Source organism: Miscanthus floridulus, unplaced genomic scaffold (genome assembly GCF_019320115.1).
Source record: "Miscanthus floridulus cultivar M001 unplaced genomic scaffold, ASM1932011v1 fs_369_1_2, whole genome shotgun sequence".
NCBI classification, from domain to species: Eukaryota; Viridiplantae; Streptophyta; class Magnoliopsida; order Poales; family Poaceae; genus Miscanthus; species Miscanthus floridulus.
Window position 1 is genome coordinate 20,478 of NW_027096658.1, and position 13,852 is coordinate 34,329.

Here is a 13,852-nt window from a genome sequence, read left to right on the forward strand (position 1 = left end):
CAACTAAATGTTAGCCACAGCATCTATGGCGAGCCTAACATTAGTTGTGGCCACGTGTGGCGGCTAACAAACATCCCCTGAAACCCTGAGGTAATCGTCTTGTGATTTGCACAGTTTTTGGGTGTCAAAACTTCAGGCTGTGTTTAGTTCCAGAAAGTTGGAATTTGGGGCTAATGTAGCACTTTCGTTTTTATTTGGCAATTAGTGTTCAAACATGGACTAATTAGGCTCAAAACGTCCGTCTCGCAATTTCCCACCAAACTGTACAATTAGTTTTTTTCGTCTACATTTAATGCTTCATGCACAGGCCACAAATATTCGATGTGACAAATACTGTAGCACTTTTTGGAATATTAGGGTGGAACTAAACACGCGCATATTCAAAGTGGCCAAAAACTGAAAAGTCTTGCTGCAGCCCTGAACCCTGAAAACAGCCTGACGAAGACCTCGGTCATCCGGGTTTCTTGGCCATGCTCGCCCTGCACCCGCTCGCGAGCGGCCACGCGGCACGGTCGCGCTGCGGTTGGCCTCGCCGGACTGGGCAGCAGCGCCCTGCGAGTTTCCGACGTCTCGCACTCTCGCTCGCGTACCATGGCCTGCCTGCCTCGGGCCACACGCCCACACGCCACCCTTTCGCTGCCTTCTCCACGAAGCCAACCGAGCCCACAGCCTTCGGTCTCACTGTGCGGCAGTGCACGACACAAACGTCCACGCCGGTAGCTGACTTGTGCAGTTAAGTCCTTGTTTAGTTCGCGAAATTTGGAATTTGGGGCTACTGTAGCACATTCGTTTTTATTTGGCAAATAATGTCCAAACATTGACTAATTAGGCTTAAAACGTTTGTCTCGTAATTTCCCACCAAACTGTGCAATTAGTTTTTCTTTTCGTCTACATTTAATGCTCCATGCACGGGCCGCAAACATTCGATGTGACAGATACTGTAGCACCTTTTTGGACTTTGAGGTCCAACTAAACCAGCGTAAATCAATCGCAAAATTTTATATTAAGATCAAAAGGTCCATGGGCCCAGCGGCCAGTGAACTAGCACGAGATCCCAACCCAAACTCTCGATGGCCAGTTCGGGAACTTCACCTTGACGTGACCGATCATCCTATATATTTTAGGCCGCGCTTACTTCCGAAATTTTTTTAAGCTTTCGGCTACTGCAGCACTTTCGTTTGTATTTGGTAAAAATTATTCTATTTAGGTTTAAAAGATTCGTCTCGTTAATTACAGGTGAACTGTGCAATTGGTTATTCTTTTTACCTACATTTAATGCTCCATACATGTGCCGCAAGATTTGATGTGACGAAGAATTTTGAAAATTTTTAGTTTTTGGGTAGGATCTAAACCGAGCCTTACTATGACTGTACGGTGCGTTGCAACCGGAAAATTATGGCATTAACTTTTCAATTATGATCTATTTTTTTTTCATCCTGTCAATCACGACGTCGTCTTCTATGTTAGCCCTCGTTTAGTTCGCGAAATTTGGATTTTAGGGTTACTGTAGCACCTTCGTTTTTATTTGGCAAATAGTGTCCAAACATTGACTAATTAGGCTTAAAACGTTCGTCTCGCAATTTCCCACCAAACTGTGCAATTAGTTTTTCTTTTCGTCTACATTTAATGCTCCATGCAAGGGCCATAAACATTCGATGTGACAGGTACTGTAGCAACTTTTTGGATTTTGAGGTCCAACTAAACAAGGGCTTAATTTTCTTTTTCCCTCCTCAAACATCACATTGCTTTTTATTCTGGGTTTCTTTCCTTTAATTACGCCGGTAGGGAAGCGAGGCCTGTTCGGTTGGTAGAATTTTAACTGAAACTGGCTGAAAACACGGTTCTGGCTGAATTGTTGTGAGAGAAAAATACTGTTCCGGCTAAAAAAAAAAAGTCGAACAAACTAAATATAGGGTAAGCCGAACAAAGTCTATAGGAAAAGTTTTTGTTGTTACATGTGTTGAGAGGTGTTTGGTCAGCATATAACCGTCGACTCCATATGTTAGGCCTTGTTTAGATCAAGTTTTTTCACTCTCTTTCCATCACATCAAATTTTTGGACACAGTATTAAATGTAGATAAAAAAATAACTAATTACACAGTTTAATCGTAAATTACGAGACGAATCTTTTAAGCCTAGTTAAACCATGATTAGACAATAATTATCAAATATAAACGAAAATGCTACCGTCTCAGATACTAATTCGTAACCCCGTTAGTTGTGAGAGATTCAATCACTGCGGAGCGATTCCAGTGCCAGGGTCCGAAGCGCACTGCGCCCGACACGACGCTCGCGTTTCCGGTTCCGAACCCGCCGCCCCCAGTACTCCTCCCCTACTCACCCCTGCCGCCCTGCGGTTCCTCCTGCTAAAGCAGCCGCCGCTCGCTCGGTCGCTCCGTGTCGTCTCCGTCCAAAGCCCTCGTTCCATCCCCGTTCTCTGGCCGCACGGCTCGGGAGCCCCTCTTCGGCGGCGACGCCGATTCGGTGTCACCCGGGTGCGGCGACGCTCCACTTGTAGGTGAGCTGGCGAGCTTCTAATCTTCCCTGCATGAATGCGGTTATTTCTTTTTTTATATGTTATAAAGTAAGTTGCTTCTCGTTCTAGTAGTGGAGAAGCGGCTTAGGGGACTAGCTTTTGAGGTACTGAAGTTTTGAACCATCGGTGCCGCAGCCATGGTTTTTAGCGTTTTTTTTTTGTGCCTAGCAAGCGGTTTGGATGAGTTTTATGTGGTACGTGCAGGCGGAGTTTTGGTGCGTGGGTTTTATTTGGCAAGGTTCTGCAGTTAGTTGGGTGTAAATGAAAAGATACTCGTTTTTTTGAAATCCGGATAATTTACTGGACCGCGCTTTCAATTTTCAATTCAATTGTTGTGATCGCGAGCTCCTTGATTTTAGTGGGAGTTTCAATTTTTTGTCGGATTACTTTTAAGTAATGAACTATCAAAGGCTGACCTTGGTTCATCGAGTGATCGTTTTTCTTGATAAAGCATTCCAAATGGAAGATGCTGATCAAATATGTCTTATACTCCCTTCGTTCACGTATACAAGGGGTATTTTATCTTCGACCTGGCCTTCAAAGTTAGTCTTTGATTATTATCTTCTCACAACATAATGACATATATCGTTTATAGGTAGCAAACAAATACAGTTCGAAAACATTTTTGGAATATGTAGTTTTTTTTTTTACAATAAACGTATACTTATAGTTTCACAAACGGATGGCGAAAAATATATACAACCTTTTAGTTCAGGAATTTTTTTAGTACAACTCAAGTACAGCCATGCATCTAGACCACATCTAATGCATTATGAGCTTTCCATCCGTGTGATTTTAAAACTTGGGATTTTGACTTGTATTCAAATGGTTGTGTATGTAGCAATACTCTTTCACTTTTGTAAAACAAATTACGCCTTAACAAAGGGACAGGACAGGAGTACTTCCTCAATCCACAAATCTAAGGACTTATGTGATTTTTAGGACAAACTATGCAAAGAGGCAAAAATCTCATGCCACATGAGGCAAACTCCTTACTGTCCAACTCTTGATTGGCTACTTATCAATTCTTATATTTGTGGACAAAATCTCTTATATTTGTGGACGGATGGAGTATCTATGATCTGCTCATGTAGACACTACAAATCACACTATAACACCACTCCTACAGCTGGACCATAGCAATAATTATCCTCACACAAGAAATTGCTTAATGCCACTGATACTATTCTACATACAGAGCGCAATGCAAAATTTTCATTGCTTCTTGATTGGATTTATGCATTGCTCCAATCTCTCTCTTCTTTCAACTCCCCTCCACCTTGGCACTAGTCCTATTTAAAATATTTATCATGTAATAGATGCTATGTGCATTGTTGACCAGGACCCAACTGCATTAGAGGGCATGAAGGTGCTGATCGCGTTCACTTTCTTCTCACATTAAATGCTATTCAACAATTTTGACCCTGTACACCACCAGTTCACATGACTTGCTTGATCTTGTCAGGTGCTTAGATTCCCTGTATCGACTTTGATGTAGTACTTGGCATCCTCATGTTCCAAAGTTTCAAAATGGTCTTACAGTCAATGGGCTCATTTTATAGTCTAAAAATGGCTTCTGTTTTGTGTTTTCTTATGTGGTCCTTGTGCTGCAAATGTTGTTTTCTGCGCATCCATGCCTTTCCTGTGCATCAAATCCTCTTTCATTCATCCATGCTGTCACACTCTTCATGTTAACAAAATAACTAAATTACATGGTAGATATCAACCATTTCATGCCACACTTCATAGATATATGATTCTTAGTTATGTAATGTTAACTCCATGGCAATAGGCAATTAAGCACACTGCGAGCATACTTTAGAACCAGATACATTTATTCTTGCTACCGGATCTGCATTTTTTTCCCATTTCGGTTTCCAAGTATCTCATTTTCTGCACCTCATATTCTTTTCATGAACTCCTAGATACTCCCTCTGTCCCTGATAAATCAATTTCCAGAGTTGTCTTAAGTCAATCTTTTCTACGTTTGACCGAATTTATATAGAAAAAAATATAAATATTTGTGACGCCAAATGATCACATTATGAAAGTATAGTTTATGGTGTATCTAATGATACTAATTTGGTGCCATAAATCTTAGCGCTCTTTTCTATAAATTCGGTCAAACTTAAAAACGTTTGATTTAAGACAACTTTAGAAGGGGAGCCTTGGCGCAGTGGTAAAGCTGCTGCCTTGTGACCATGAGGTCACGGGTTCAAGTCCTGTAAACAGCCTCTTGCAGAAATGCAGGGAAAGGCTGCGTACAAAAGACCCAAGTGGTCGGACCCTTCTCCGGACCCTGAGCAAGCGGGAGCTTCGTGCACTGGGGCTGCCCTTTTTTTTAAGACAACTTTATTCAGGGGCAGAGGGAGGTTCTGGTGAAAAGTTATTGCTAAAAATTCTGATAGTATTACAATTGTTGATTAAGGTGCCATAGTTATGTTTTTGGTGTTTGAAGTACAGAAATGTATCTGTGATTTGTCATCTTCTTGTTATTCACCTTTGTTTGGTGTTGTTAGAAGGGTATGCCAATTTTATGTTTTTATTAATTTGTATTTGTATCACTGAATTTACTCTCCCCGGACAGGGAATTGTGAAACAGAACAGCACACAATATTTTTCTTCTTTACCTGGAGCAGTGGATCCATAATGATGCCACCTGGACATGACATCTCTAGGCATTTATCCATTCAAAGCAATCTAAACTGACTAGACAATATTATATTTGCATTGCCTTGAATGTGGATTGGAATTGATTGAAGTAGTTTCTTTTGACTTTGTTTGTTTAGTATAAACACTAATAATACTTTTCTACTTTTCTCATGGGAGTCAGTCGAGGAATCGAGGTCCTTCAATTTTTTTAAGTGTCTTATAAATATAGAAGTTGAAAGGACCGAGTTCAATAACAATACGCATGATAGGCTAGGGTTAGCACCAATTGAGAAAAGCTTGTTCAACACCAGCTGGGCTGGTCTGGTCATGCCCATTGTCCGATGGAGACCTCTAGAGGTACCGGTGCATATCGGAATTCTATGCTGCGTTGATAATTTGATAGGGAGGATTTGGCTGAATGGACATGGGAGGTGGCAGTAAAATGGGACTTGAATGATGGAAATTACTCGCTCTCTCTTAACTGTTTACCACAAACACTAGCTTTTCTCTCTGGTGACAAAGCAAGTGTGTGTTTGTGATATACACTCAAGAGAGAAGTGATTTCCAACAGAATATACCCATAGATCTGTCCTTAGGTAGGAGTGCGTGGAAATCAGCTATCCATGTACTTGAAGCATGAATACTTGAATAGCTTTAGATCCCCTCATGTATATATAGACTTTTTCTCTCTTTCTTTTACCTTTTTGGGGGTGGCTCATGTGGGTCTGAGCTCTAGCCTACCCCAACTTGCTTGGGACTTAAATGCTTGTTCTTGTTGTTGTCTTAAATATAGAAGTTTTGTAATTATATGTGTATTGAATTCTTTTACACTCAAGTTAAAGAATGTTGTTAGCAGATTTTTCTTAGCTAATAAAAGAAATATGATATTTTAAATGATTGGTTTATAATGTGCCTTCCTACCATTGACATCTGTGCTCTTTGCATCAGTTTCTGTCTAGGAGAAATATTGGCCAGTTTACCAGTGCTTATACTTTGAAGTGAGGTGCATACCAAAACAGAGTGAACCAAACTGGCGGGGAAATCTTGTTCATGGCAACAGCATAGCTTCCCTATTCCGCTACCTTCTATATGGGTAACAACGAAACCTGCAAGAAATCACATGAACATGAGAAACTTGATATAGGCAGGAGAGAAGAAGATAAAGCATCATACAGCCCTGAACTAGAAGAAGGTGAGTTTAGGAAGGATGAGCCATTTGGATTAGAAAACCTTATCCACAAGGGTATGGTTGTAAGTGTTCAAAAGTTGGGTTCATCCACCAAGGGGAGGGTCAGTACATGGCAATCAACTTCACCTGAAAGAGGTTCCCATCAAGGAGACACTTCAATGAAGAGTCAACTTGTTAATGTGATTCAATCAACTTGTCATAGAATATATTCTGAGAAACACAGCCAGAGCTATTCTCCATCTTCCCCTATTAGGTCAAAAGAAAGGCATGAGAAACGGATGCGCAACTGCTTTAGTTACCATGATTATCATCAAGTACTGAAAAAAATCGAGAAAGTTTGTTCAGAAAGGCTTGATAACCAATTGTTACATCAGAGTAAAGACCGCAAGGAATTCAATACTTTAATAAAGGAAGAGGAGTGGAAATTCTTCAAAAAACATGCTTGCTCTTATAGAGTTCACTATGAGCGTGTCATACCAACAACAAGCTATCACAGGATGAAGCTACCTAAGCTATTTTTCAGCATTTGCTTAAGGTTTTCCGTAAATATATGCGGTCTCAGCTTATAAAATTTGTGAGAAGACAAATAAATGATAGGAACAAAGAGAAGAGAATAAGAGAACGCTGGATATTTGAGGCTACAGCTGGCTACCTTAAGAAAACGTTTGATGGAACTTCCATGACATGTTCTGGATTCAAGATGGAGAAACCAGAGTGTCATGTGCATGCTTATTCTGAAGGCAAACAAGAGCTCAAATTTTTGGACATGCAATCTCTAACTACTGAAATTGAAGCAATTGCTTCTAGTAAAGAACTTGAAGAAACCGTTACAGATAAGGACAGTGATATTTTTCAGCCAGAGCCAATTATAGAAAACCTACAATCACCAATAGAGACAAATGGAGGTGCAGAGGATGGGTTATCTGTTGATGCAACTGAAGGCTTAGTAGATAGTATGTCTTCACATTCCAATAATGCACCCACTGAGTTCAGTGAAAAAGTTGGGATGCAAGTTGCTGTCTCCTCACCACCACAAAATGAGGGGGGAAATGTGGAGAGATCCTGTTCTCGGTTCGTCACTGATAAAACATTGGTACTTTCTAAGGCAGTGGCAGCTGATTTAGGAAATGAGCCTCCAGTTAGAAAGAAGCAAAGGTGCATGAATCCTGACGATGATGCATTAGAAGGCTCTTGTTCTGGGTCCCAGAGAAATTTGCCACATGAGTCTGACTCTAATATTCATGAAACAGCATTGCACGATGAGGTATTTAGCTGGTACTCATTTTTTTCATTACTATATAATAATTAAATTTATTGTGGTCTGGAAGAAATTATCATTAACATGGACAATGGGTGGCAAGAACTTTACCTTTTCTTTTGCGCAAAAACACTGTTTTTACTATGTAGCTTGATTGAGAAGTCATGTTTCGATCATAGCGTGATTTGCCGGTGACAAATCATTCTGATGAATTAAAGCTGAACCATCAGACAAGATCTCAATGTTATCATGTTTTTTTGGTTTTCAAATGTTATTTCAGTGAAGGCAAAAATTATCAGTAGGATCTGACTGTGACAGTCATTCTTGGAACTGAACTTATTCCAGCTTAATACCAATGGAAGATCATAATCTAACATCCTTTGACATAATTTCTTTACAGGAGGAACCTAAAGCTGAAAGGCTGCCTTCAGCTAATGTGAATCAAATGGAACAGGCTGATGTTGCAGCTAATAAGGAAGTATCTAGTGGTGCAAACTCTTCCTTTGGCCAAGTCACTGAACAGCATAACATCACTGCAACTTCAGCAACATTAGTCCAACCGTCAACACAACTGCAACTTTATGATCTAACTTGTCAAAATGTTGCTCATCCGTGTCAAGAATCTGGTGTGAATACTTGTTCAATAAGCACTGGATTAGACAACCATGGGACATTAAATATTCAGCAGCAATCAGCCAACCAGACAAGCTCCATGGTTGAGCATATGCCTGAAAATGGACTCCAGTCAGATCCAGTTACCAATGGGTGTAGACAATTGCTTATGTCTAGTAATCGCACCTCTCCACCTGTTCGGGTTACCGAGCAGCAAATTTCCACCTCGCCACCTGTCCAAGTTACCGAGCAGCAAAATGCCTCTAATTCATCCTTATTAACTCCACATGTAAGACAACTATGTGGTCCCCAGACTTGTCAAACTGTTGCTCATCAGGATCAACCAGTTGGCAGGAATAGTTTTCCAGCACAAGCTTGGTTAGACAGCCCTAGATCATCAAATGTTCAGCAGCAGTCAAACAACCAGACAACAACAGGCTCCACTTCTGGACAATATATGCTTGAAAGTGGTAACTCAATCAGATCCATTAGCAATTGAAATGAGTCGGCTGCTTCTGATGCATGATCTGATGACCAAGAAACATATATCTAAGGTTACTTTCTTAAACCCCTCTACTGTTGTCTGATTTCCCTATGCTCTTCAAATTCTAAATGGCACAGTGACATTGGATGCCTTGTGGTGCTATATTCTAATCAACATCTCTACTTGGATTTTGTCAGAGGCAAAAATTATCTTGGAGTGTGAAAAGGAGCTGGCTGAATGCAAAAGGAAGTTTGATGAGAAGTTCCATAATTTAGAGATGGAAACACTGCAGAAAAAGAAGGATATTGCGATCCTCGAGGACAAATATCTAAGCAACAGATGTTAGGGGAGACATTCCAGGTTCTACACAAGGCCTCTGCTGGAGTTGCTTCGGGCAGTCAGAGAGGTACACATTACTTGCGATCATAGCTCTTTAATGTAATAAAAATATCTTGCACACTACTATTTTCCATGAACTGTGGCTTTAGTCTGTTGTCAAAGTGCCATCCTTCAGAGATTGGCATAAGCTTGTCGTTTGCCCCATCCACCAAATAACATATATAATTATGATTAATCAGCCCCGTCTTTTTATTAACTACAGGTCTTGTAGTCACCTGATTTTATTGAGGAATAAGATCAAGTGTATTGTTCACTAAGATCTATTGATAGTCAATAATGATGAATGCTTGCAAAGTGGAAGCCATGTTGCTAGGGTATACAATTGGTTTGGTGGTAACCCTGCATTTGGTGGAATAATCAAAGCTGGGCATTGCTAACATGTTTTGGTGGAGTTGGATAATCAAAGCTGGGCATTGCTAACATGTTTGGTGGAGTTTGGAGAATCAAACACCTTTTTGCAGAGTAACGCATGTATTCACAACACAAGATTAGCCTAAATATCTCCCGAAGATTTCTAGGAAATGTTTTACGGAAAAACTAAAACAAGTAGTAAGCCTTTGAAGACCTGTTACTCTGTAACTTGAGCTTATGCATATTAACTTATTAAGGATGCTGTGCTGTTTGTTTTTGGTTTTGCTAATGATTATAGGTCACCTTTTAAAATAAACTTGTAATGTTAGTATAAAAAATGACACATGAGAGGATTTGAAGCTTTTTCTTCAAGGATCCAATATACGCTTCTCTGGTTGGTGCTGCGGCACCATCAAAGGCGTTGCAAGGGGTTCTCGCAAGACCTCAATAGTCTGATCATCTTAGTTGCTTGGAATTATGGAAGCACCAAAATGCTTGTGTTTTTGAAGGTGCTAGGCCTAGCATACAGGTGCTGCCTTCAATCTGTGGCCAATGAGAGTAATCTACGGTGTATGGCAGGAACCTCGCCCTACACGAGTTCCTTGCTAGGTCGTGGTTTGGATCCCTAGGTCCTTGGTTGTTTTGAGGCTGCTTGTCATGTTTCCCTAGTTTATTTTCTAGAATGCCGTATTGACTAAACCTCGTGCGAGTGCCATGATGAAATGACACGCAGCTCTCCTGCATAGATCGCCAAAAAAAACTGTTCTTGCTTGTGAACTAGAGGAAATCCACAATTTGTGCTAATTAAATTTGTGTTCTACAGTATGACACTTGGGCGAAGTTGAAGATAAAATATCTAAATTTATTCAGTGGCATATAAAAATTTGGATTAAGTCCACTTTTGGCCCCTCAACTATCATGTTGGTCTAATTTTGACCCCCCAACTACAAAACCGTCTGGTTCAGGAACCTCAAGTTTGACAACGTTTACTCTTGCCACCTAAGACACGGTGTGGCTGTTTCATCGACGTGTACCTGGTTTGACCCGCCACGGTGGCGTTGATCGCCATGTAGATGCACGGGACGGGAGGGATAAAACCGTGTATAAAAACCGGCGACGGCCGGCGTCCCCATACCCACCCTGGGCCCCAGCCATCCCGCTCCGACCTACACCTGACGAGTATCACCGCGCCGCGGACGAGGGCGCGCCTCCGCCTCCGCCGCCGACGGCGACGGTCCTTCCTCATCCTCCCCCGCCTCCGTCCGACGAAGAGGCATTTGCCCCTGAAGCAGGCGCCGGGGCCGTAGGGAGGGCACGGCGGCAGGCGGCGGCGAGCCGCTGCCGTGCCCGTGGTGCGGCAGCCGAGAGACCAAGTTCTGCTACTTCAACAACTAAAGCACGCGGCGACGCGCCACCTGGCGAGACAGGCCGAGCTACTGGACGGTCGGCGGCGCGCTACGCACGTGGCCTCCGCGTCCCCGGGCCGCGCAGGCGCGCCCGACCAACGCCCAGCGGCCTCGGCCGCCACCGCCGCGCCGCTGCCGCCGCGTCGTCGCCTCCGCGTCGTCGCCACTGCGCCGCCGCTGTCGGGGCTGGCTGCCTTCCCGCGAACGCGTGACTCCGCACGAGGAGCAGAGCGGTGGGACGGAAGAAAAGCGAGGGGAGCGGGCCGACGGTGGGAGAGGAGGTGAGTCCGCCGACTCGTCGCCTGCCGTCGAAGTAGTTCTGGAAGAGGACTGCCATGGCGGTCGGTAAAATCTCCCTGCCTGCGCCGACGCAGCCAAGACCGCCACAGAGTCGCCCAACGCCCTCCACCGCGCCGGAGCCGTGGCCACGAGCCGTCGTCACGCCGCCACCCTGCTCTGCTCGCCCACACCTGCCTTCTCATCTCCTCTGCTCCCTCTTCTCTCTGTAATCCCTCTGCTCCGTGAACGCCGCTGCCCTGCTCCATCTCGCTCGCCCTGCACCGCGCGCCGCCCTGCGCCCTCCTTCCCTCCGACTCCCTTTCTCTCTCTCTCTCTTCTTTCCCTCTCTTGCTCGCCCTCTCCCTTCCCTTGCTCTGGTTCTCGGGTGGATGGAGGGCAAGGTCGCTGCCTCCGCCCTCCCCGCCCGACCGCGACGACCTCCGTGACGTCGGGGTTCGCCTCGCTGACCTCGCGCGCTCCGTGTGCATCGTCTTCTCCTTCCGCGGCGTCGCCGTCAATGGCCTCCTCCTCCTCCCGCCGCATCGCCGCCGCGAAGTCGGGCAACGCCTCCATGTGTTGCATCGCGTGCATGTCCGCCGCGGCGTCCGCGTAGTACGCAGCAGCAACCCCGGTGGCGTCGGGTACCGTGGTGGGCAGCGGAGGCAAGGTGACGTCATCAAGCCCAGCATCCGCGGTGGGCGCGGGCCCCACATGTCGCTGAGATGCAGGCCAGCGTCCTACATGGCGGTCAACGCCAGCGTGGCGTGGTCAAAACCGCTCAACGTCGGTCAAAACAGCCTTGCCCCCCGCCCAGGTGCTAAAAGTGAACGGTTTTGATAGTTGGGGTACCGGTACTAGACGGTTTTGTAGTTAGGGGTCAAAATTAGACCAGCATGATAGTTGAGGGGCCAAAAGTGGACTTAATCCTAAAAATTTCCATAAACCACATGTCTTGTGCTTAGCTGGCTTATTGGAGGAATGGAACTTAGTTTACCTAAATAGTAAATACAGAGCCAATCTTCAACATCTCCAATTGCTTGAATTTGTTGCCTAAACTACTCTAGCCTCTCTATATGCTCTTACAACCCTCCGTTACGACTATTTTTTTATCAAATCAAAAGAATAGTGGGAAAAAATTTGTACCCTTTTCTCTTTTGACATATGTGATTCTTCCAGAACTTTTGACATTTCATCGTGATTGCGGCAAAGAAGTCTCACTTTATGTCACCCCTTCATGGCACTAGCAAAGTGCAACACTTGGAATCCCACATCAAGCAAAGGGTGTAGTTGGCATTCTGGTTTTTTTTATAGACTATTTTTGCATGTAGTTACAACTTCCTTTGAGTTAGTATTGCATAATGTTTTTGACTCTTGATTTGAAATAGTTTTGATAATGAATTAGACTCCTTGCATAGCAAAAAACATCGTCAAATCACGTCTCCTTTTCACTGTTTCTCTTGCTTATGATAATGTACCTTGTCCTAGCTTGGATGTGCTATGTTCTCATCAGTCATTTTTGGTTGGTTTGAATAACAATCAATTTTGTTCATACCTGTGTTACAAAAAAAGGGTTCATACCTATTGATAGTGTTCTCACTTTGTATCAGGTGCTCCCAGGAGAACTATGACAGAGGCAAATCAAGCATCATGGCAGCATGGTTTGCGGTTTCTCCTGCATCAGCAACCATGTACCAGTCACCACAACCTGCTGCGCACCATCCACAAACAATTTCCTTAGACAGCCTTTTATGACCACCCCACAGGCTGTAGCTAACACTTTGGGCCGGATCCGCCACTAACTTAACGCATGCTCCAAGTGGTGTCATGGGCACTGGAATTCCATACCAAACGCATGCTCCAAGTGGTGTCATGGGCACTGGAATTCCATACCATGCACTTCCGCTTCCACCGGATCTCCATGCCTTTGTAAATCAGATGCCACCTTCCCGTGGTGCAGCTGCAAGATACAATAGGCAGCTTGCAGCTTGATTGCTCTTATGAGCACATACATCGTCCATGCACCTGACTTCAGCTGACTTAGAAGTCATGTCTCCGCCAGGACCTTGACCAGACGGCAGTCGAACTGATTGTTGTTCGCTTTGTGCGCTGTTCACCAGATTGACATCTCTAGGTTAAAACTGAAAGCGTGGAATTCTGAACTAGTGTCTGCCTTGTGGAGTCAGTTGTACTGAGGAACTGTACTTTTGAACCTTGTTTAGTGGAGGGCTGATGATGTTTGGTTCCGTACTTGTTTCTCACTAGCTAGTTACTGCCTGGAGTGCCTGATCAGTATGCCGTCGTCGTCTCTCGCTGGTTAAACTCTGCATTGTGAAACGAAAGCATGAAAATGGCAAAATCCGTCGATTCCGTTTGGTTTGGCCGTGGCCGTTGCAGAAATATCCTTTCCGCGGTTTGGTGGCTTGGTTGGCCCTTGGCCTTGGCCGTGGCCTTTGCAGAAATATCCGTTTCCTTGTCGCAGTTGCAGAAATATCCGTTCCTTGGTTGGGCCTTGGCCGTTTGCAGCTTATCCGTTCGGCTGGCTGGCATTCTTGCCAGCGGCTGCTGCTGCATTTTGTACTTGTTTATTTAAACAGTAACCTGTGTCATATGTCAAAGAAGCAGCAGCGGCACCTGCATTGATGCTGCCGGCGCCGGCCGCGGGCACGGCCACGGCACGGGCGGAGGC

The 13,852-nt window shown here is 44.2% G+C and overlaps 1 pseudogene; it reads left to right on the top strand.

The window, feature by feature from the left end:
- Positions 1 to 2,334: 2,334 nt before the first annotated feature.
- Positions 2,335 to 11,099, top strand: LOC136531542 (uncharacterized; annotated as a pseudogene).
- The last annotated feature ends 2,753 nt before the right edge of the window (positions 11,100 to 13,852 follow it).